At 33.5% G+C, this 26,163-nt stretch overlaps 1 long non-coding RNA gene and 1 pseudogene across 1 annotated transcript; both read right to left on the minus strand.

Annotated features, from left to right (window-relative positions):
• Positions 1–9,673: 9,673 nt before the first annotated feature.
• LOC128228869 (uncharacterized) lies at positions 9,674–18,641 on the minus strand (annotated as a pseudogene).
• A 1,965-nt stretch (positions 18,642–20,606) lies between these two features.
• Positions 20,607–23,990, minus strand: LOC128229212 (uncharacterized). The gene is made up of 3 exons (XR_008260055.1): positions 23,891–23,990; positions 22,925–22,995; positions 20,607–21,165 (listed from the first exon to the last, which is right to left on the minus strand). It is a non-coding gene; the product is annotated as an uncharacterized LOC128229212 (long non-coding RNA).
• Between the last annotated feature and the right edge of the window lie 2,173 nt (positions 23,991–26,163).

Genomic DNA, 26,163 nt, shown 5'->3' on the forward strand with positions numbered 1-26,163 from the left:
GCTACAATGTCAGATGGACCATATCGACTTGAAAGAATGCGCCCTTCGTAACATCGCCGTAAGATACAAATCCGACAAACATTCCGACGCCGTTGCTAAGGCAATCACCGCTCTCACTATTGTCACCGCCCGAAGATAAGAAGAAGGTACTGCAGAACTTTGATACACATACTCTAAGCATTTAAAAGCTGTTGAAAATAAATTGGACCCAAAATATATCTTGAATAATTTGAAAGATTTAACACATTCAAATAAATGTAATAAAATAAACTTACCAACACAATTGGTTGTAGATAATAAGTTATCAACGGAAAATGATACAGCATTAATGAATTGAATAATCATTTCATAAACATGTCAAGTATACTTGAAACAATACCGTTTAGACATGAAAATTGTGATGCTCTAAAAAATCAGTTGATATAAAACTGGGATATAAAAAGTTTTGTTTAGAATAAATTACTCCCTTAGAAGTAAAACATATTATACTTATAGATAAACTTGATTTACATAAATTTACCGGTTTCGATATAATAACACCAACTTTTGCCTCTATTATATATACTAGTATCAGGAAAGAAATATTTCCTGATAAATTGAAAACTGAACGAGTGACACCATTATTAAAGAGGAACCAAACAATTATCGACCTTTTTCAATATTACCTACAATATCTAAGATTTTTGAAAGACACGTAGCTAAGCAACTTCAGTCTTACTTCCAAGAAACTAATATAATATTTAATAAACAATCAGGGTTTAGGGAAATAAATGTATTACAGCATTGATTAGTTTAATAGATGCGTATATTAGAGATGTAGATAGTGGCAAGCTCATTGGAACTGTTTTTCTTGATCGCAGTAAAGCATTTGATTTAGTGGATCATGAAAGTCTTTCGCACAAATTGAAACTGTACAACGTGTTGGTGTTCTTTTCGTCATACTTAAGTAACAGAAAATAGTCTGTAAAGGTCGGAGATATACAATCTGAATTACTCACTGTTATTTCTGGTGTACCTCAAGGGTCCATATTGGGTCCTTTATAATTTATAATATATATATCAATGATATTGCTACATGCATTAATAAAATGATGTTTTGCAGATGATACTACATTGCATGAGGCGGGAAGTAGTCTCTTAGACGTTGAACATAAGCTTCGAAGTAATCTGATAGTATGTTATTGCATCCAATTAAATCAAAATGCACGGTCATTGGAATATCATTTAAAACGAAACGAGCATCCGACTTGCATCGAATAATAAACGAAACTTCATTAGAAAATGTAAATGCCATAAAACTACTTGGTATTTACATTGATAATAATAAATCTCAAGTGGCATTTACAGATAGAGTTTGTCTGTAAAAAAGTAAACTCAAAAGTTTCGCTATTTAAAAAAGTTGTCTTTTTTCAGTCTGATCAGATGAAATATATGCCCATATATATTTCTGTTATTCGATTAATGTTCTCATATTTGGGACAAAGGCAATGGTTCAAATGCAAATACAATAAACATTTTACGAAGAAGAGTGGCAATAATCATATTAAAAAGACCAAAGCGGTCTTCATCTTGTGGATTGTTGCAAGAGTTAAAATGGTTAACAATAACAGATAGATGTAACTATCATACTGCCGTACTTGTATATAAAAACCATGCATAATATGGTACCAACATAAATGTCAGATCTTTCTTAACATTTTCAAATGATCAATTCTTTAAACTTAGATCAGTTTCAAAATTACACTAAGATCAGTTTCAAAAACGGACCTTATTTGTAATATGTTGCCTAGAACAAATTACCTCAAGCATTCCTTTCATATAACAGTGTGCACGTATGGAATGAAATACCTACAGAAGTCAGAAATGTCAACAAATTGGCAACGTTCAAATTTAAGTATAAAACTTTTCTTTTGCATAAACATTTAAACGTTCTAATAAAGACTTGTAATCCGACTGAATATATTAAAACAATTTATGAAAACGTTATATTCATTATTATATTTCTCAGCTATTGTAAAATAAGTTGGGTTTTTGTCGGCAAATGCTTGAAATGATACATGTGTTACCATGGTTTATTATTCATTAATACTTCATATGATTTATTTTTATCTTCATTTGCGATTTGAATGGTAGTATACATGTGTGAATTGTGTACTTATGTTTAACAAAATTAACATGTTTAATTATTCATTAATGCTTTATATGACTTGTTGTGTTTTTTAATGATATTTGAATAAATGCTTTGGTCCTGTGCTTTCTGAAGATCATTTCACTAATCTTACTGACGTTGAAAAATTGGCTTTTTACATAAATAACAAATAATGCAGTAAGCGAAGTAAACTGTGAAAGTTATAAATGCTCTAAGAAGTACATGCACTATAAGCATAGCATTTACACTTGTATTAATATGTCTTATGTCGTTAAATTTTGTATTAAACATATGTTTCAACATAGCATAAACGACCAAGTATCTTCATTTATATGAAGGATGTTAGATAAACACGTTAGCTGTTCGATGTTCTGGAAATGATCATGATTACTTTAATTTTTTAATAGTACACACTATTTGCTAAAGAGAAACAGCACCGCGACCTACATTAACTATATATGCTAATATATGCATCAATGCTTGAGAAATGTTAACATTAAGATTGGCCGGGTGTTATCATCATTTATATTTGTATTGTGAATGTCATTTGTGTTATGCACATTCTCTATAATAAACAACTTACTTACTTACCTACTTCATACAAATACAAATACATTTGTATAGCGCAAAAAGTATTGTTCAATATTCGATTGCGCTTCACACAGTTCATGCGCTATTTCACACAAGGTATATACAGTCATTTACACATAAAATCTGGTAGGCTCCTAATTATAAAACAGTCCAAACAAATACGTTTTCAGTTCCTTTCTAAAAGTAGGTTCACTTTTATGTGTTTTATGTCTCTAGGAAGAGCATTCCACCATTTTGGCCCAACCACAACAAGTGATCTGTCAGCAATTCTGGTTCTGGTTCTTGGAACAATAAATTGAATGTCATCAGAAGATCTTAGTCTGTATTTTCCCTGAACACGGTTTAACAAAGACCTCAAATAAGAAGGAGCTTCTCCCTGCACAATACGGAACACATTGACAAGAATTTTAAACATAATTCTTGCCCTCACAGGTAGCCAGTGAAGGGATTTGAGGACTTCGGTAGTTGGATGACCGTATGGTGTGTTGGTCACAACTCTTGCTGCTTGGTTCTGAACTTTCTGAAGTCTGTTAATCTGATAGGCAGGAATTTCCGTAAATAATCCATTGCAAAAGTCAATATGAGAATGAATAAGGCCGTTCACCATTATCTCTGTTGATCTTTGTGAAAGGTGTTTACGAATTTCTTTCAGATTTCTAAGCTGAGCATGCGCAATCTGACATTTTTTCTGATATGCATGTCAAAATTAAGCGTACTTTCCATATGTACACCCAAATCTCTGACATTATTAACACATTTTACTGATGATCCACCAACACTCACACTCGAAATGTTAAGTTTTGCTAGCTGATGTTTAGTGCCATACATGATAATTTCTGTTTTTGAGTTATTCATTTTCAACTTAAAATTTGTCATCCACACAATTATATCATTGAGACAATCATTAAGCATTTCAAGCACATTCGCCTCATTTTGTGCATTTCCAGCTTGAATTCTGAAAGCAATTTTATGATCATCAGCATACCCATAAAGTCCAGCTGGGTATTTTTGTACAACTTTGTTCAGAGCAGCAATATACATGGTAAAATAACTGGGCCTGCACAGGACCCCTGTGGTACACCGAACTGCAGCTGTTCTGTGTTGGAAGATGTGTTCTCAACAATAACTTTCATTGTCCTTTCAGTTAAATAGGAATTTATCCAGTTCAAAGGAATACCTTTAATACCAAAGTCTTCCTGAAGAATTCGAAGTACAATTGGAATATCCACTGTATCAAAAGCTGCACTGAGGTCAATCATGACAACGATAGTAACTTTATTGTTGTCAAAGCATCCAATAAATCACAATACATTTTCATCATTGCAGATTCGACACCATGACCCTTTCTGTAAGCGCTTTGATATGACGGAAGAAGTCTGTTTACTTCGATGTGATGAGTAATTTGTTGTAATGCAGATTTCTCAAGGATCTTTGATAAAAACGACAAGTTTGACACAGGCCGATAATTTTTAAGTTCTAGAGGGAGACCCTTTTTCTTCAATAGAGGCTTTATCACAGCACGTTTCCACTCTGTTGGAAACACCCCAGATGATAATGATCTATTTACAATTTCTGTCACAACTGGTATAAAAATATTAAGATTGTCTTTCAACTTTGGTGTTGGAATAACATCTAGTTCACAAGTTGTTGGTTTTGATCCTTGGATAAGTTTCATGACATCATTTTCTGAGAGTGGTGTGAACTCAGTCAAAATTGTGCCACCCAGAGGCTCGTTTAATGATACAGACCCGATATGTGCCGATTCAATGGTTATATTATCTAAGTCATTTCTCAACCTGGCAATTTTGTCAACAAAGAATTGCAAAAATTCGTTGGCTAGAGATACATCATCAGTATGCGGTGGAAGTGGATTGTCCTTTGTACGACCGAGCAGACAGGCAGTCACCCATATAACTTTTTCACATCGCCCTCTGCCCCACTGATTTTAGACTGATAATATCTATTTTTTGATGTTGTCACTGCAGTAGTGTAGCTGTTTCTAACCTTTTTATAAATATTTTCCATCAAATTTGATTTGTCAGACTGGTAAATACTTTCTATTGACCTTTTAAACTGCTTGAGGGATTTCAGGTATCCAGAATACCATGGTACATTTGGTCTGCAAATAACAGTTCTCTCTTTGAGTGGAGCATGCTTATCAATTACATCTGAGGTACTCTTGGTAAAGTTTGTAACAAGTTCATCAACATTTGAAAATCGTTCTAAAAGTAGATTCAATTCAGAGATGTCTTTCTGAAAAGCTTCTTTTGACACTGATTTCCAGTTTCTGCTTTTGACAGTTTTAACAAGTAGAGGAGGACGACACTGTTCAACATAACAACTAACGAAGCAGTGATCAGAAATAAAATAGTCAGTCAGAGGTTCAGTTACATCTGAGAATTTATCTCTTTTTCTTGTAATGATCAAGTCCAAAATATGCCCTTTGATGTGTGTAGGTCTCTTAACTCTCTGCACAAATCCAAATGTGTGAAGACACTTCATGAACTGTTTGGTATAACAATCTGATTTATTGTCTTAGTGGATATTAAAGTCACCCATTAACACCAAAGGTTCAGATATCACTGAAAGTTGCTCCAACAAGTCTGAGAATTCATCTATAAACATTGCTTGTGTAACTGGGTGCTTCTCAGAGTATGGCGGTCGATAGATACCAATTATCAGGAAAACAAAGTTGTTTCTATTTATCTTCCACTCAACATACTCAAAGGACTCAAAAGTTTTGCAAGAATTGCGTGACACTTTTAAGTTGTCTCTATATAACAGGGCTATTCCGCCTCCTTTTCGCTCAGGTCTAGGGACATCATCAAAACGATAACCATCCTGTGACAGTTCTCTCCGTACAACATCATCACCATCAGCATGGAGCCAAGTTTCAGTAATCACACAAAGATCAATGTTCTGCTCAAAAATATGCTGTAGTAGGTCAGACGATTTTCCTCGAATAGATCTTGTATTGACAGTTGAACATTTGAGCCTGCTTTTTCTTGTTTCATTTAAATAAATTGTTCTGTCTAGTTTTATCTGTGTTAAGTTCTTCAAGTGAACACCATCATTATAATCCTTGATCCTCGTCCTGAGGCGACCAGCCCTTTTACCTCTGTATACCAGTATACCAAATTCTTTCAGCCTTGTTAACACTTCTTTGTCTAATTTAATTGACTTTCTCGGTGGTGAGCGAAAAGTCAGTAATTGCTCAGTACTGTACTGTATAACAGTAAACGGCTTATTCATTGTGAGAGCTGATAATCTGTCCACCATGTAAGTTGAGATCAATGGGGTGGAACACCCTTCTTTGTTACATTGTCTTTGTTTCAGATGCAGATTTCTATGTAATACAATTAAAATTCCTAAGAATAATTTCACCAGCATATTTAATATATATTCATAACACTATAGTCCAAAATTCCAGTTTTTACACACAGTAATTCCAACAGAAAATGCAAATTATTCAGAGAACAAAATAATGCAGCCTACACCTGGCGCAATAATACCTACAAGTATTTTCATAGTATGTGTACATGTGTGTGAATTGTGTAGCTAATGGCATTATGTTTTAATTTAGAAGGCCATATTGAAAATATGATGTTTTATTGTTGACACTGTAATTATATCATAATGTGTTACCATCTTAAAATAATTGCAGATTCTGAAGTGCCAAGAAACTGCGCATGGCTCCGGCAAGTGGTCAAGAAATCCGAAACCGGTTAGTGCAGCTCCGAATCCCCCATTTCAGGAGAATGGAGCTGTCAGTCACCCCTCTAGGACGTGCTGGTGTGTAAATGATTCAATAGATTGACTATCACACTAAATCAGTTATAATTAAGGGCCTTCCACAGTGCAAAAGTGGGTGGGGAAGGCTAAAAATTATTACGTTTCAAAAATTCGTGTATCATTTAGTTGGAGGAACAATCTTTTTAAGAAGTAAAATATACATCCTTTGTTTCGGGGTATTAAGGGGTTGGCCAAATTTTACGAAACAAGATTTTACATGATTTTGGACCAGAAAGAGTTTGCATTTTTTCGAACAGTCCGTCGACATTATTTTCTTCAAAGTCATCGTTTAAGATTACAAATAAAATAGGCATTGCTCACGTTTTCTTATCAATATAAATTCAATTGATTAACTCCCTGTTGCTCTTGGTGATACCATAGTTTTCTCATTTTGTCTTTTTATTTTGAAAAGCAAACTAGTCTCATACAGGTTTGTATCTGGAACAGCCTGTTGGTTTTCTACCACGCTATACAACTAAGCTTCCGAACATTGTGACCCACCTAACCAGGCATTACAATCCCATGTTCACATACACTATATACCGGTATGTAGTAACTATACAAATTCAAAGTCAGTTATTGACCTTTTAACAATAGCTGACCCTTGAGCTCTACTTGAAGAGTTATAATGTTGACCTGAACGGACGATCATGGGCAGTGGCAAATCACAATAGCTCACCATTAAAAATAAACATGTGCAGCTAAGTTATTGAAATTAGACTCCTGCCCTGTTTTGTAAAATACAAAATTTGAGCAAGCCCTTAAAGCATTTTACTAGAGCAGGGCTGCTGGCTTGTGCTTATTTCAACAGTGTTCACACCAAGATGGTACATGTATCTGAAAAAGATCATTGATAGGAACAAGTCAACACTGCCAAATCGTTTCTTTAAAAGTTTCAAATAGCTATTTTTATTTTGGCATATAGGCATTCAAAGCAAAGAAACGTCCATTCATAATTATAACAACAGCTTTTGTTATAGAACGGTTTATATTCAAGTACAGTTAAAAGTGTCTCTCAAGCATAAATGTTAAAATGTTTTGTAGATAAAAGCATACAATTGTAAGCATACACATAGTATTAAACAACATTACACAAAATAAAACCAACAATTTCTTCTGTTTTCAACAATGAATATATTAACAAATGCATATATTACAATGAACAGTGCATAAGGACTAAAACAATCAGTCATAAAAAAGTAATACCACTGAGAGACAGCAGCTAATTTAACATTACTTAAAAATGTATCTTACATTCTTCATTTATATAAATAAAAATCTAATTACAACAGTTAATAAAGTTAACGCATATTACCTTAAAAAATAGTTAGTGGTCAACATAATATTTTGTTCATTGGGAAGGCAGTGTACTTCAAATTTGCCAAAACCTCTATTTCACTGTGTGGGAACGGACACCGGATACTGTTAACGCTTATCTACCGTATCAACAAATGAAACAAGTGTTTTAACTAATAGCTGAATGCTAAATTTGGCCTATGGTATACTTTAAAGTGGTTATGATTTAGCAGACCTCGAAAAATGTTTCTTCAAATCTGAGATGATCACCTCAAAACTTACAGAATTTCGACAAGTTTAGATATTTTTAGGAAATATATGGAAATAAATAAAAATTCTGAATCGAAGGATTTCACAAGCATAAGTTAAATATATGCCCTTAGAAATGTTCACAGTACTGTACTGGGGATAGCCGTATTATGTACTGCGGATAATTTCACAAAGTTGAGAAATGTGTCCTGGTGATAACATGTAAAATGGGACAAAAATTGATAGTAACACTGTTAATATACAATATACATGTATGTCTATTTCGAACTTTCAAATAATCTGCAAAAAGTGAGAGTACAATATGATGAGAAATTATTGAGCAAACTTTAGTTAACAATGAGTTTGATCCATGCTCTCCTAAATGTTTGTTGTAACAACTGGCAATGTAACCTTTAAACTGTTAAAGATAAGCCCTTAGAAATGTTCACAGTACTGTACTGGGGATAGCCGTATTATGTACTGAGGATAGTTTCAAAGTTGAGAAATGTGTCCCGGTGATAACATGTAAAATGGGACAAAAATTGATAGTAACACTGTTAATATACAATAAACATGTATGTCTATTTCGAACTTTCAAATAATCTGCAAAAAGTGAGAGTACAATTTGATGAGAAATTATTGAGCAAACTTTAGTTAACAATGAGTTTGATCCATGCTCTCCTAAATGAACGTATATATGCAAGATGCTTAAATATCAGGGTTGGTCACAATCCATACTTTCTCACTGAAGTGAACGAGTAGAGACCATTATTCTGTTCTCAGTAATAGCAACATCGACCCAAGCTTAGAAAAAAGCTTCACATGTTCCGAATTTGATCAAAATATCTCATTCCTTACTGATGACTTTCAGTGTGCAAAAACGTACCTACTTGATTTACATAGCAATACTATATATAGTCTCGTTATTCTTATTACATCGTTACTATCCTCAGTCCACTTAATAGCTATCCCCTGTGCAGTTATTTATTTGCTTCATCTATCCCCAGTACACTGCCAGGGCATCAAAAGGTATTAATATCTCCGTAACAACAAATCATATCATATTGATATCTTACACATTACTAGATAATGTAATTACAATGAAATCGCTCGAGTTTTATTCTTATTTTCAATATGTTGATTTATGTTGAAATCGTACCACAAAAATGAACATTTGTGAGCGATCATGCAACTTTCGGCGAGAATTGGGCTATTATACAAAAGAGGACACACATTTCCATCATAGTCGTATATTGCACAGGGTCAAGTTATTTGAAACTCTTCGATTTTGATAAATATAACCATAACATACAAAACATGATAGAAAACTTTCCATGTGTCAAAATCAAACGCTTATCGATTTATCACTTTTTGAGCTATATCCGGTGTCCGTTCTCACACAGTGTATTTTAGTAAAACAAGAGTCAGCCATTCTTGATTGTAATTAGGTAAAGCGGTAGATAAAAACATAGTAAGTGGGTAGTTTACACAATATTATGCTGAACACTAAAAAAGTTCAAGGTTGTTAGTATGAACATATACAAAATAAGCAAATTCGTTGAATTGATATCCCTGGTAGATTAGGCAATAGATTGCATTAAAATCATGTGTTGGTGAAACATTCCAATCAAACCAAGCAATACGACAACAGAATGATGGACTCGAATGAGCATTGGATATGAGAAATGAGTTTTTTGCAACTGTTAGAAATAAAAGAATATCATATATAGTGTAGCATTAAGATTTGACCCAGTAACCTTGAGTTTGACCCCACATTACCCAGTTTCAAACTATTAAAGTATTATTTCATCAAGGCCAGATTGGACAAGTAATATTGCAAAATATAAAGCCTCTAGAGTATTCCCAAGGTTTTTCAAGATTTGACCTAGTGACCTAGTTTTTGACTGAGTTTTTTCAAACTAAGCCAAGATTTCATCAAGGCAATTTCTGATTAAGTTTAATAAAGGTTGGATTGGATACATTGCCTTTTTGTTCACTGGTTTTCTTTAAAATTTGACCTAACGACCAAGTGCTTGAACCCCATGTAACCCACTTTTAAAATCTACCAAGATACATCAAGAGGAACACTCTGACCACAGTTTGAACAAAGACCAATCAATACCAATATTTGGTTTCAGACATGTTTTTTGAAATATTCGACATAGTGACCTAGTTTCTGACCTCATGTGACCAAGTTTCAAACTAGTCATTGATTATATCAAGGAAAACGTTTTGATTCAAGTTTTATAAATATAGAATCAGAAATTTGGAATTTATAAATTGAAAAATAAAGGGCCATGATTAGCATTTTATGCAAAATAGAGTTATCTAATTTGAGTTCCATTGTATAAAGTCTTGATGCAATACATCAAGTAGTTGATGATATATTAACTTATGTATGCTTACATGCAAAACCATAACCAGAATTTCTAAGTCAAATAATAAAGGCCCATTATTTGCATTATATTCAAATAAGTGTTATCTAACTTATTAATTAAGTAGGTTGGATAGTTGGGAATACATATCTAAAGTTTCAATGCAATACAATTTGCTGAGATAATGACCTAAGGTGCTTACATGCAAGACCTTAACCAAGGTGTGACGCTGACGTCTATGTTTGGGTGAGTAGTATAACTCTCCTTATTCTTCAAATAGTCGAGCTAGAAATCAATTTATATTAATATGTGCACGGACCTATTGTCTGTGATTTACAATCAGAACATATCCAAAGATGTTGCGTTCTTCAGAAATGTTCATTTAAAAAATGGAAGTTGAGGTGTAAATAGGATAGATTAAAAACCTAAAAAAGATTGTTCAGAGGTAATTGATACTTGTCAGATTAAGAACATTACCTAAAAATGCAAGTCATAATATAAGTAGATGGTCAATAAAGAATAAATTAAGAACACCTTCACATTTCAAAATCAAGGGAGCACACTACAGGTAAGTTAAACCTACATTGAGCTGTTTCTTTTATATATCTTAACACTAGGAACTATCTTGTGAATATCCACTGGTCCTTTCAGTGAAATACGGAAGTTCAAGTATGTGTGTATCCAATGATGCTCTGTAAATGACACATTCAGTGGCTTTCTCTTACCACCCACTCGCTTAAGTGTAACACAAGCTTGTTTCTGTATGTCAGTCAATTTGTTAAAATTTGAGCACTGTATTCTAAACCAAAAATGTTTTGAGGGGTCGATAGTGGGAAAAAATATTCTGCAGGGGCAAGATATACGCCATTATCATTGATGGGTTCTAAATGTGTTTCATCCGTATACCTTCTATACACATTGGTCAAAAAATGTGGACCTGTGCTGTCCAATACATTCCACATATGAGAAAAATATGGCAAATTGTCAATAAGCATTTTCATGAAGGGATGTCTTGGCCTGCATCCCATAAGCGCATTGATAACAAGATGTTCAAAGTTGCCATAAAGTATTGGATGTTCGTAGGGCTCCTGAGGAACAAAGCAGGCATACTTTCGCAACATTGGGTCCAGATTCTGCAGACTTTCAACATCCATGTCAGCGTACACTCCTCCAAACTCGTACAGTATAACATATCTAAGGGCGTCAGCCCTTCGTATGCCCTCAGTGTAGCTATCAAATGTCTTCAACAAAGTAGGGTGTCTTTCTTTTATCAATTCCCTAGCACTCTCATCGGTCCAAAGATAATACTGATAATCAGTATTTACTTTTAACCATGACCGTACCCAACTGGTTAGTTTCATGGGAATGTTGGTATCTTTCCAAGTCTGGTGTATAATTCTGGGTACCCTTACTTCCCCACTAGAAGGGAATATTTCAAACTCCTTCAGGTACAGTGGTTGATAGTTCGAAATCTCTGTATCAGTCAAAGGCAGATCCAGACTCTTGTAGTCACCATGTTCGTGTATCTGCTCGAACTTGATGATGAAATGCATCACGGTGATGATAATGACACACAAGAACAAAGTTTTGGTTGTGTCCCTCCGGCACAATGCCTCCATGTACCGTGCCTTGCATGCCATAGTCTCTGAAATGAGAAATCACTAATATTGTAGCATGCATTGTTACACGACAAGTTTGCTTTATATAATATAGTTTATTCATCTATGTATTAAAACTTTTTGTACTTTTACCAAGACACTCATTCAATAAAAATTATACATACAACATTACTAGAAACAAGAACACATTGTCACATAGAACTAGTTTTATTAATTTTAGTCCTCTATAATTATAATCCATGTTAAAGTCAGCAGTTTTAAGTATTAACCTAAAGTTATCCAAAGCAGAGGTTTACATCAGTGTGCCCCTGTGTACAAATTAAGAATCTAAGGTCTCTTCACATATTGATAGTTCGCTAATATGTACATGCATGCAGGTACGATCCTTCAAACATTAAACTGTTAAAAAAGATAAGCATTTGAGGTTTGAAGACATTGCATAGTGGCAAACAGTGATGATGAGTTCAGCCAAAATCACCAATAGCTTTCTTAATCATTCAAGTTTCAGGAACATAAAAAAGTGATGGGGTTGTGAGGGTCACATGTCAAAGCTGCAAAGAGAACGTGCCTTGTGTGACGGATGGAGTAGAACATTTTATTTGCAAACAATTGTACAAGTACAATGTACATTCCATTATGATAAACAGGGAAAATCTGTGTTTCTTTTAGGCATAATGTATTTTAGTTTGAATTTACTACCAAAAAAGATTATCATGATAACTATGAAGATATTTTCCTTTAAAGGTCTCAGAACAAATGTAACACTAATTATAACAAAAAATAGTGTGTTTTTACATTGGTTAAACTATACCAATATTCCCAAACCGATCATTGAGTAGTCAAATGACCAGATGTTAACCATTTAATACTTCATTGTAAATTGTCATGATTTGCTTGAAATATTATCTTTATGTGCACTCAGCCATTGTGAATGCATTCACTCATCAAATATTAATATTATATATTGATATTGAGAGATGAATGTGAAAAGTGACATTAAATTTAAAAAATGATGGAAGAACCATTTTGCTGTCACTCCTAGACATGTAATTAGTAAGTGTCAGCAGGTGGTAAAAACAAATATACAAGAAAAGGTTCTAAAAACAAAATCAAATATGAAATTAATACTTTGCTTGATCCTATTATAAAGAGCATGAGATTGTTCGAAAAATTCGGACAAGATGTTCTTTAATTATAAAGATTGTAGGGTTTGAAACTTCATTTTGTCAAGCCTCTGATTGAGTAGACAACCACTCAGCTAGTAAATGTCTTTTAGTAAGCAAATTTGGTCAGTGGTTGTGATGCTGCAACTGACCATATTCACTTTCATAAATACAAATACTATAACCTATACTTCAGGTTGGCTGACCAAAACAAATAAGTTATAAAGGTTTAACAAAAAGTTGGTATCAAGCATGGTAAACATTTTATTTTGTCATTTTAATGAAAAAGAAAATGAAGTATTAAATAACATGTGCAACAACAAGAAACGCTGAGTAGGCTGAGGCAAATCATACACATTAGTAGAGAGAAAACAGATATGCAAGGAGAGTTAGATGGAATCAAACAGCAAAGACCCCACGCAGGTTGAGAACTAAACCCCAACATTTCCCTTGTGATTAGTTTCTATCAAACTACAAAATATTAAACCTCAAATATTCTAATGATTACATACCATTAAGTATAATCAGCCTGCAAACACATCCAAAATAAGCACTTAAATACACACCTTATCTACCGTGCATTTAAGCCAATACAATTTAATTGCCAGGGCAATACAAGATCAGACCTTAAGTATTAAATCGTTAAAATGATCTAGTTAAAAAATGGTACCAAACACAGTCCAAAGTTATACATGCGTTTTAAGTAAATGTTGTCAAAAGCAACTTAACAGCAAAATATTTTCTTCATTGACCTTCAATATTGTTTAAAACTGTTGACATAAAGTCATTGTTGTATTAAGCAATTTATCTTTCCTCCAACTTTCATCAATATTCACACAGAACTATTAAAATGAGAGAGACAGCATTTTTTTCTATTTTAGTGACCTTGACTATGACCTTATGGTCCAAAGAGCATTCTTAATATACTTTTTCATTGCAGCTGCCTGTATATCTATATGTTGACAATTGACCTACTGATCTCAAAAACAGTTAAGGTTCATCTACTGCTCAAAGACATTCTACCACTGCAGTTACATGGTCCCCAGAGGTAAAACTCTCCACGCCAGTCTACTGACGGACCAACCTACCATACAACATTGCAAACCTTTATTCACTTTTTTCAAAAGGGGGCATAAAATTAATTTGATCCAACGCTATTAAACATACATAAATATTGATTTGAGCATATAAGTAATTCTTGTACATATTTGGTGTAAAAAGGGTATAGTGTAGTTTTATTATAAATAAATAATCATTATTAATTAATTTACTTACTTTTCTCCATTGGTCACTAGATATTTTCAGAAAGCAGTTTCATCCAGGCAAGTAAGAGTCACCTGTGACTAAAAATAAAATAAAAAAACTTAGTAAAAATATTTAGTTGTATATAAAGCAATTAAACTCTACTTTTCTGACTAGGCAGTAAGTGTTAAATAATTACCATTATCATTTTCAGTGATATAAGTTTCTTTGATGGTTTGAAAATGTGATGTACCATAAAGAATTTAGTAAACTTTTTATTTACAGTTTGGAACAAAACTCACTCTGAATAGCCAACTAGAGCAATCAAAGGAATTATTACTACATCTGCTTTAAAATGACAAACACCATGAGTTTTAAACTCTGCTGTATACATGTGATTAATTAGACAAATGATCATGTCGAAAAATTAGGATGAGTCTCATGGATTCAACACTGACTCAAATAGTGGAGGCCCTTATAGTTGATTTTTCAAGATATCTTTTTATTAATCAATGGACACAGCTTTATTTCCAATGACTTTTAAACAAGTAAGTCTTTAAAAAGATTTTATCAGGGCCTCATAAGGTGAAGGCAATTATAATCATCAATCTTGTACATCTAACAGAGAAAGCTATATAAAAATCATCCTAAATTGTCTTCAAGAACCATCTAAGATTCCTTGGATAAAACAAGATATAATAATCGTCATAGTTCTGAGTGGGAATCAAACTTGGAACCCTCTGATTATGAGTATGAAATAATGATATGCTAACCAATTGGCAATCGTAAATACTTTAAAGAAATATTTCCAAGTGTAACACAGTTTTCACTTTTAGATGCACAAGTCCCAAAATCCTAATTGTGGCACATGTCATCATCTGACTTTCTTTCTCAAATTTTGTTAAAAAAAATATTTTATTTTTTCGAGCAATATTTTATTTTAAATAATACCTACTTTCATATTCAATTTTCTGCATCAACTTTTGTCTGTCATTCTAATTGTGTTTTGGCATTTCAGATAAGATTTTTACTGCTTCCTCTTCTTAATTATTATCAACTTAATTATCTCAGATTTTAATCATAAACCTTACTCTTTAAGACTATGACACTTCAATTATCTCAGATTTTAATCTTTAATTGTAATTTTACTTTTTGACAATAGTTATTATTGTGTGACACTTCCACAAATCTGCATTATCTTTTTATCACTAAATTCTCATTGGTAACTTTTTCTCTTTAAGTTTGTTTAAATAGTCTGTACATTATTTATTTATGGGTGGACAAACTTTGAAAATTAACTAGGAACTTTGTACTTCTTCTTTTACTAAAAAAACTATCAAACTTGTTTTATTGCGGTAATATATTTCATTCACTTTCTTTCATAACTGACAAATCAAATCAACTAATTGATGTTTCTTATTGAATAAGTCTTTGGATTTATTTTGAATTACTGTAACTATAAAACTTCAATGTGGAATAAATCAATAACTTACTTTTAACATGTTAATTGGACTTGAGTTGTTAATCAAATTGAAGATTAAATGTGATCCGAACTACAGCGACAACCCACAGTTGTGCCAGCTAATTAATGGCATACTGCACGTGCCTCTTAGACAGTGTGGCTTGGGCTTGATGACACCTACTATATACTGAAGTGTATATACTGGCCCGTTCCTGACGCTGCACGACTTAACCAGCACAAAGTCGCACACACTTGGTGAGGCATCAATGTCATTTTGTTGTTGATGAACTTATTAAACTACAAAAGGGTACGATTATGTATATATATATATATATATATATATATATATATATATATATATATATATATATACATACATAGTGTACATCTTTGGATATTGCCATCAATGGATTAAGATTGGGCTGGGACCATAATTTCTATAGGAAAACTAATACAACTTCTATACAACTTGTAGTTGAAATAGAGTGGATGCAATCGATATTCAACACATTCATAGCACATTGACTTATATTGATCTATTTTGTGAACATAAAAGTCTTATTTACTGAGGAATGGTTAATCATGCAACGTTGTCAATCCTGCAGTGGAGTAGCACTAGTCCAATAAATGAACGTCATAGAATCTTTTGACATAATTTTAGTTGGCAGACTCATTTATAATACAGGGGTACAGAACGATTGTAAACTCAAAATGACTAAAAAGTATCCCTGAATGCTTTTTATTGTGACTTTAAGGTAGTCCACCTTAATAGATGCAATCAAGTGTTTTGAAGATTCTTGGCATGCTAATTACAGGTATACATAAGAAACGTCAAAAAGATAAAAAAAGAAAGAAAAGATATGACTACCTAGTAGGCGAGCAGTTTTCAGACAAGTGTTTTTTTTTAAGATATTCTGATGTTTGAAGATACATCTGAATATTTGTCCAAGTATAATAAACCTCAGAAATTTTTATGAAGAATTTGTTATAGTATGTGGTGGAGGAGTTGTGATCTTGTGATGCTGTCAAGATGGTCTTTTAAGTGAGATAAGGTAGCCGTAGATGGGGATGGCTTTAAGGTTATGTGTTATTATGTACATAAGAGAGAGCCCAATATCTTTTGCTCTATGATCAAGACTACATCACTGCATCTAGTCTAAAATAATAGACTTTCAATACCGGTTTCTTTTAATATTAAGAATTTGCCATAACAAAAATCGTAAAAATATCCATCCACATACAATTTTTTGCACTAAGACTGCGTCATGTCTGTGACACTCGTTGTTTGTCCATAGTCATGTTTGGTTACTACTATTAATTATAAGGTTGTTTGCACAAATAAAGAAGTAGAAGAAAAATATCGACTAATGTGCCTTAAGTCCGGATTTAATGAAGATTTTTGCAGTAGCTATAAAGCACCAGTCAGTTGTAACCACGGCCCCCCAGGTCGGGGGGGGGGGGTTACTAACTTCAAATATATCTTAACTGATAAAAAGTGCTTTTGACCGCTGATACGTTTTAAAAACCTAAAAATGACAGGGTTCGAATTTTACTTTGAGGAGCACTCGCAAAATTTTGCGAGTGCATTTTGAGGCAACTCGCAAAATGAAAAATCAACTTGCAATTTTATTATTTGCTTTATTCCCTTATAATATTGTCTAATTAAAGTAGAAATTTAGGCCTAAGACATATTATGAATATTAAAAAGTATCAATCTTGAGTGACTCAACTACTAGAACTTGTTGATGGCTTATTCTATTTGGGGGTACTGAAAGACTCACCTGATGCTGGCAGCTTTTTGATAACAAAGCTGTCCAATAATTTGACAATGTTCACTTTGTATATTTACGCTCGCCATCGGGTAATTTAATACCCATTCGACAAGCACGCTACAGATTTCATTAAGTCTGTAAGTATTAAAATCAATAACAATATAAATTTGAAATAAAAAAAAGCAACCGTAAATGTAGCTTGGATACATTGGACCATGATATATATCGATAGACGAAGTCTATTCATTTTGACAATTGGGCCAAATATATTCAAAGGGGAATGCGCGAAAGCGCTAAATTTAGCCAATGATTGAGCTAGGTGATTACGTCATTCGCATTCACTTTGTATAATGCACGCCTCGGAGCATCCCGGAAAGATTCGAGATAAAACTCGGCCTTTTCCGTATTTGTTCTATTTTTGGAAACTTACTAGAGGGTGACTCCGTACTGTCTTCTAGTGTAAACATGTCACTTATCGGCTGTTTACACTCGACTACGTAGCGGAGTTAAGTTCATGTTTATTCTACTTTCCTTTTAACATTTTGTGGTCTAGAAAAAGCCACTGGCAGAATTTTGCGAGCTTGAATAAAAGTCACTCGCAATTTGTAAATGTCGCTCGCATTTTGCGAGTATGCGAGTCTAAATTCGAACCCTGAATGAGGGGAAATTCACGAGTGTCCGTGAGATACTTTGTCCGAAAACTACTCACCTACTACTGATAAATTATATTTCTCTGCGTCGAGTCGACTATATTAAATAATCATCATGAAGGTGGAATGTAATCCTTACTTGTTCGCTTTTGTGTTGCCGATAATTTGGTAAAAAGGTTGGCTGTGACATAAAACATGAAACAATTACAATGTTGTCCATCGATTTGGACGATCGACTTCACTTGACAGAAGTTCGAAACACACAACAGTTATGGCAATCGTAACAACTCGGCCATCTCCGGCAAGCTTCGAGATATACCTCGTAAATAGTAGTAAGGATATACGAAAGTGCGATGCGGCTGCCGGCGATTAACACCGTTTTCAATCCGCGTAAAGAAGGCCCATTGTAACAACAAGGAAATGGATTGTGTTAAATTAAATGTGCTTGTTTAAGAGAAAATATTTATTTTAACCTCAAAAAATGTTCGTTTTATGAATATTTAGATGTTTTCTTATAGTTGAAGCACTCTATTTTCTCTAGAAAAATCGTGAGCACACAGAAAATGTACTTGACAGTCATTGAAATGATCATACGGTTCATGGCATGCATGAATCATTACATCGGATTAAATGCATGCATGGACTAAATGTCAACATTTTCTCAACAGTTATAGGAATACCCTATGAAATGTAAGTTTTAAGTCATACTTTGCCGTGTTATTTTTCACACCATGCCTTGCCATTAAAACAACATTACTATTCTGTAAAATCATTGATTGCATATTGTGCAGACTTTTGTGGATTGTGGTAGGATGGGTGTGAGCTTGGCACCCAGTCAGCTTTACCAGCTGAAATCTATGCATGCTTTTACTTCAGCATTATTAGGTTTGGGCTGCAGATTTTTTTTGTGTAAGCAGTTCTGTGGGGTTGAGGTGGGGCGGTGACTATCCACACAGTAAGCTCAATTGTTAGAGTACCAATACAACGTTCATGTGGATATGCACCAGACAATTGTAACCACGGCCTCCCCAGGTCTGGGGAATAGTGGGGACTTTGACTTTCAGTACAGCCAACCCCGGCTAAAATCCCCACCCTGTGCGGACGATCCAATGGCAAAATCCCTGCCATATGCCCCCACACCCAAGGGACTCTAGGTAAGGTCCATTCCCCTCTATATTTTAAGCGAAGATAAAACCACTGCATTCAACCAGCACTGCAGGGCCACCTGATAGGTAAAAACACGGCCCATATCCCCTGGTTAACCCCAGTATTCCCCCGGACCTGGGGTGGGGGGGGGGTACAATTGACTGGTGCACTAAGTTGACAGATGTTGTCTTAAAATTGTATTTGTTCAAGGCAGATCATGCTTCACTTTACCTCCTAGGCTGTGGATAAAACCCACTCATTAGAAGTTTCCTTACACATTATACTTGTCTAAATCTATAATTATTAGTCTCAATATCTTTGAGTAAATTGTCATTTTTTATTAAAAACAACACCAAATGAGTAACTGATAAGATACTCAACTGATTCATTTTTTTGTCAATAAAAGCCTTAAACAAATATTTAAACAGGTTGCTAAGCTTTTCAGCAATGTATACCAGACTTTTTTCAATAATACTTAATCTATTTTGAATAATTAGCCTTTAGATCACTCTTCACCAAATGACTCTTTTATGTCCAACTCCATAAAATGCAAACAAGAATAATTACAGTTTGGATCAACATGTCTCTTAATTTTATTTTTAATATTAGTCAAGTAATAACAGAGCCATGTGTATGCAATCCAATGTAAAACTAATGATAAATTAGATTTTGCTCCCATTTTTACTTTCATTTCTGTGCCAAGCCCTTTTAAGTGCATTGAGTCTTTTGGGAGACTTCACAATATTTCTGGCGCTTAATCCCCATATATGGATAGTAAGTTGCCCTACAAATTTAAGTCTTCAATACAAAATATACTGTATGTCTCCACTTTAACCATAAACACACAATGTGAGGACTATTTAAAGCATTACCATGTGTCAGAATTATAGATCTTTCTTTACATTTTATTTGTCTAATTGTATTACCGGTCTCTTTAGCAATATCCTTGTGCCTCTTTGAGTACTTGGCTTGACAGTTTGGTTTTTAATACATTGTTTTGAATGTTTTATTTGTACACAACAATGATGATGATGATGATGATGACACTATGCTATGCCAAAACCTCAACACATTTTCTTCAAACAAAAAAAGGACAGTCATTCAGAATAACTTTTATTACATCATTTGAGAAAATAAACTCATACAATCAACGAAATAAACATGCATCTGTAAAAGCACAAGTCATGTTATGTGTTCGTTAAATTCAACTTAATAAAGAAAACAAATATTGGTTGCAGTAAGCAATGCGCATCACTTCTAATAAACATTCCAACAGACTGAAAAATAAATCAACACAAATGGAAAAACTGTTTGCAAGTCAGCTAGTACTTATTCTATGCCTTATCAGATTGCTATGCAAGCTGGAAGCTTACAAAATCACTCTTAAGTCTGTTGCCTAAGAAGAAACAAGTATGGACATCCTTTTCCTGAGGTCAAGAGAAAGTATCTTGGAGGTCTTGAACTCACAACCTTGAATTTGGGACATCAGTATGTAAGTCATCAAATATTTGAGATGACAAGATGTTCCACTAAACGCTTTGTTTCCATCTTGCACTCATTTTTCCAAGGAAGGCGTTGCAGTTGTGTTAAGATGATTGCCATGCATTGCAGGTCAATCCTCATACAATGGCATTTTTTATTACATTCGGATTCCAGTGCCTGAAATAGAAAACAGAAAATACAACAATAATAGGAATTATATTTTCAGATCAATTATTTTAAAAGCCTGTACAACAACAGAAAAGTATTCATTAAACATTAAGTGCAACACCAATTTAAAGCTGCATCCTCACAGTTTTACTGTTCTGACACCTTTGTTATTTTTGTCTTTAAACAAGCCAATTGGCAATTATTGTGCAAATGTATGGAAACCAGTCAGGGTTCCCCCTGGGTTCTAAAAAGTTGTCGCCACTTTTTCGCGGGGGGTTAAGGGGGCCGCGATAGGCCCCTTTACGGGTCCAGGGCAGCGCCCTTGTGGGGGCCAAGGGGGCAAAGCCCCCTGAAGCTCATGGGGTTTAAGCATTTTAAGAGCCTTAAATTGCATTTAATTAGCACATTGTTGTGCAAATCATAACATTTTGTTGTACATGAAGCACAAGATATTAATAGCAAATTGCTATTCTGTTGACAAAATTCATTGTATATGGACTAGTATATAAATAAAAAAAATATTGCAAAAAATGTGACATAAACATCAATATGTTGATTTCAGTCTAATGCCTGCATACAATAAAAGAATACATTTGTGAAATTATGAGATAAATTTAAAATAAATGAAAACTCTAAGAAATATACATTGTCAAACTAGGGCCATAACTTTCCTAATAGAAATTTGTCTACCTACTCTTTACTCCAGCCAATATATTAGAAGCCTTATCAAATGGGGTTTAATCCTATTTATTTGATTTCTGTTAATCTTTTTGACACTTTTTGAACTCTTAGAATGCTGCATTTATAGCAATTACAAATTGCGACAAAACCGAAAGCAAGTCTATTTTAAGCGCGTAAACGTCATTACGAAATTTGCATATCACGTGACTTTCCGACAACATAAAATTCTACGATTTGCATATTTAAAACTAACACGATAATTACGCAACAACAAGGCTGTTGAGCTAAATATTAAAATTGTTTGCTAATAAGAGACATAACAGTTAAAGGATGTCATTGTTTATCCGTGAAAGCAATAAAATTCTGCAATAATTAGCGAGGTGTTGACTGGGCCGTGACTGCTTGCCCTAATTATCGGATTAATTTTTGTTGTCGCACTAGCAGCTCTGCGCTTGATTTATGGCAGTGACAGAATCGATTATCATGCAGGCCGCATGGTCACCACTTACGTCATTTTAAGAAAATATTTCAGAAAAAAATCGTTGTCGCCATAAATTCGCCAAATTTGAATAGTTATCGCCACTTTTGCGATTTTGTCGCAAATGGCGACAATGGCGATCGCCAGCGGGAACCCTGCCAGTGATATTAGACTGCTGACATAATATCAGATCACAGTCTTTCATATACAAGTTTGAAAATTTGGTAAAAATTCCTCCAACTAGTCATATAAGGTCACACATAATAGAACAGATTTCAATTGATTGGAAAATATTTTTTGCTATCGCTTTAAGCCGTATAATTAATTATATGTGTAAATTTAATTTAATTACTCCTTTGGGCTTTTGAAGAATGACCAAGAAGAACTGTCAATCTGTGAGAGAGCAGCTTTTAGCTCTGGACTGCTGGTTAATTAAAAATATGAAATGAACTTGTTATCATGTTTAAATTCATCTACAATGTTGATATTTTAATACTGTCAATCCTTGTTGGTTAATTGTACAAACATGCAGGTACTTTTGGGCTTAAACCAATAGGATACTTGACTGTTAAATTATTGTCCGAATTTCGAAAATAGCACAACCATTACCTCATCTGCCTTTTTTCATTTGAACAAGCCGGGAATCAGAGTCAGCTGCACCCCTGGTACCATACTCTTCTCTGAAAATGACAATAAGATTAAAATTTAAATGTCTGCATTTCATTGGCACAGTAAAAATGTCAACATTTTTCAATGTTTCTGCATCACCACCACTGGTGGATATCAAAGAATTTAGTCTTGAAAGAAATGTGTGCTGGTTTATGCGTTCAAACTTATTTTGTTAAACCAATAGAATGAAGATCTAATTTATTTAGAGAACTATATTAGTGAACAGGGCCGAGGTATTCAATTCAGTGTTCTCAATAAGAACCGGCTGCCGGCCAAAATGGACGGTTCAAATGGCAATAGGGCCGGTTCAAATTTGGAAAACTAAATGAATTTTTAGTAGAATAAGTAGAAGCTGGTCGGTAACTTTACTATTGGAGATGGTTCGACCGAAACTTATTGAGAACCCTGCAATTGTGCCATTACATTAAGTTGTTTGCTACCAACAATCACGGACATATAAACTATACATCCTTGGTTAAAAGAATGTAAATTTTAATTATAAAAAATTAAAGTTAATGATATGAAATGTATGAGATAAATACACTGAGAAAGAAAGTCTAACCTATTATCGATCTAAGTAAAGTCAGATTCAGACTTATTTGTTATTAAAAAAAAACAAAAAGAGTATTTGTTTTCTTAATTTTTGCCACTGATCACTGGAGCTTCAAAATTGTTATTTACTAAATTAGAATCTGTCAAATGAAAGAATACTTTACCCCTAGTCATTCTAAAATGCCGTCCAGGCTAACCATCATTAAAAAAAAAGCCTGGACGGCATTTTAGAATGACTAACTTTACCCCACCCACTAAGAATTTATGACATTTCCAATTAGTTTCTCATTAGGGCTCTTTTAAAACTATTTTTGTATTTTATTAAAATACAATAAGTATAAAAATAACACTTACACACAAATAAGTGGTAAAAGTTCGCTCCTCATTCTGTCTTTGGACTAACATATCTCTTGGTTGTTTGAACATCTTCTTGGTCGGCCATGATGGACTATTTTCTTACGACCCGTATTATATCCGAGGCCATATCTTGATACTAGCCGAGGAGTTCCGATTGCAGTTATGGGCGATACTATTTCCCGGTCCCGGTCTCATCCGGTCTCTGTTTTTAAAATTTTATAGTAGGTATCGGGCGTTATCGTGAAGGTGTGAATGACCGCGGGGGGTAATAGGATTGCAAAAGATTACAGTTAATTAACGTTGTTAAGAAAACAAACATTAGATATTTGATGATAATTATTTCATTTTTTATATCAATAAAACAAATAATAAATTAAGGCAAAGATAATAAAACCCATAAAATATACACATGTACTAAAATTAATGTCATGAATAACAAACACATTGTTTTTTATTGTTATTTTTTATTTTTTTTTATTTTTCTATATTAAATTCAGTTATAAGTATACTAATGATAAAAGCAATACAAATGTAAACAATGCATGCATACATGTAAATCAATTTTGCAAGTCAACTCAGTACTTCAGAAATTCTAACATTTTTTGTTGAAGTGACACTCGTATTTGTAACCGATACAAACACATTCATAACAAACATAAATTTTGAGTAATAAACCTTTAACTTTTTACTAAATAATGCATTTATGCAAAATATAAATAACTGATAACAAGATTGTAACCGTGTAGCTGAGTACGCAAAACTATTAAATGACTGGTGAATGCTTAAAGATTTAAAGTGGTCAACTATCATAACATAAGGTAGGAATATCGTGTTTTTTCACTTTTCTTTCAAATTCAACACGGTGTCCATTATGAGATATGTATTCATCATGGTTGGTAAGTTAAAAAACAACAACATGAATTGTAGTATAAATCATTTGGGAGTAATAGTGCATCTTTAACTAATACTTATACTTATTATATTTTCTGAAGGAACTCTTCATAACAGGTTTATTACAATACACAATAATTTCATACCATGAAAGTGATTTGAAGAATGATGATGTTGCTGTCGTAGTTGATGGTGTTGTTGTTGATGATGGTGTTTGTGATGATGCATGTGATGTTGGTGGTGATGATGATGCTGTTGTTGATGTTGATAATGTTGTTAGTGATCATGAATGTTATGTTGGTGGTGTCGATGATGCTGTTCATGATGATGATGATGATGATGATGATGGTGATGATGATGATGGTGTTAGTGATCATGAATGTTATGTTGGTGGTGTCGATGATGCTGTTGATGATGATGATGATGGTGATGATGATGATGATGGTGTTTGTGATGATGAATGTGATGTTGAAGGTGGTGATGATGATGATGATAATGATGATGATGATGATGATGATGATGATGATGATGATGATGATGATGATGATGTAAATGATGATGAAAATGGTGATGATGGTGGTGTTGGTGATGGTGGTGTTGATGATGATGATGATGATGATGATGATGATGATGATGAATTGTAAATCCATGAACCATGTTACGTATATCAACCAATGTACATGTAAAAATAACCATAAATAAATGTCTGGCATAAACAAATAATACAAAACAATTTTCGGATTATTTATTAAATTTTTAATATTTTCAAAATTCGAAAGTAAAAAAGGGCCATGATTGAGGGCGCCTCCACGTGGTATGGTCTGGATGTGTATGGATATTGTGTTTATCATGAACACATTAAACAATTATGCATACACAACACAACGCCCTCAAAATATAACTTCAACTTCCTTAATTTTGGATCAATTTGAAAAAAAAAATGAAATATAAACCCATTATGAAGCCTTTTCAATTATTTGTTTAACAAAAAAAATAATTTGTTAAGAATAAATGAGTTATGAGTGGATTTCACGTCTCAAAAAGTGGATTTCACTTGTCAAAATGTGGATTTCACTTCGAATTCCGATCTTTTTTTTCAAAATAGATCTACAACTTTCTTATTTTTGGATCAATTTGAATAAAATTTGAAATATAAACCCATCATGAAGCCCTTTCAATTATTTGTTTAACAAAAAAAACTTATAAAAAAAATGAGTTATGAGTGGATTTCACGTCTCAAAAAGTGGATTTCACTTGTCAAAATGTGGATTTCACTTCGATTTCCGAAAAATTGCTCTTACTTCTTCATTTCTTGATATATTTCAATAAAATTTGAAATGTAAACCCTTTATTAGGCACTTTCCAAAATGTATACAAAA

The sequence above is a fragment of the Mya arenaria genome, chromosome 3 (genome assembly GCF_026914265.1).
Source record: "Mya arenaria isolate MELC-2E11 chromosome 3, ASM2691426v1".
NCBI classification, from domain to species: Eukaryota; Metazoa; Mollusca; class Bivalvia; order Myida; family Myidae; genus Mya; species Mya arenaria.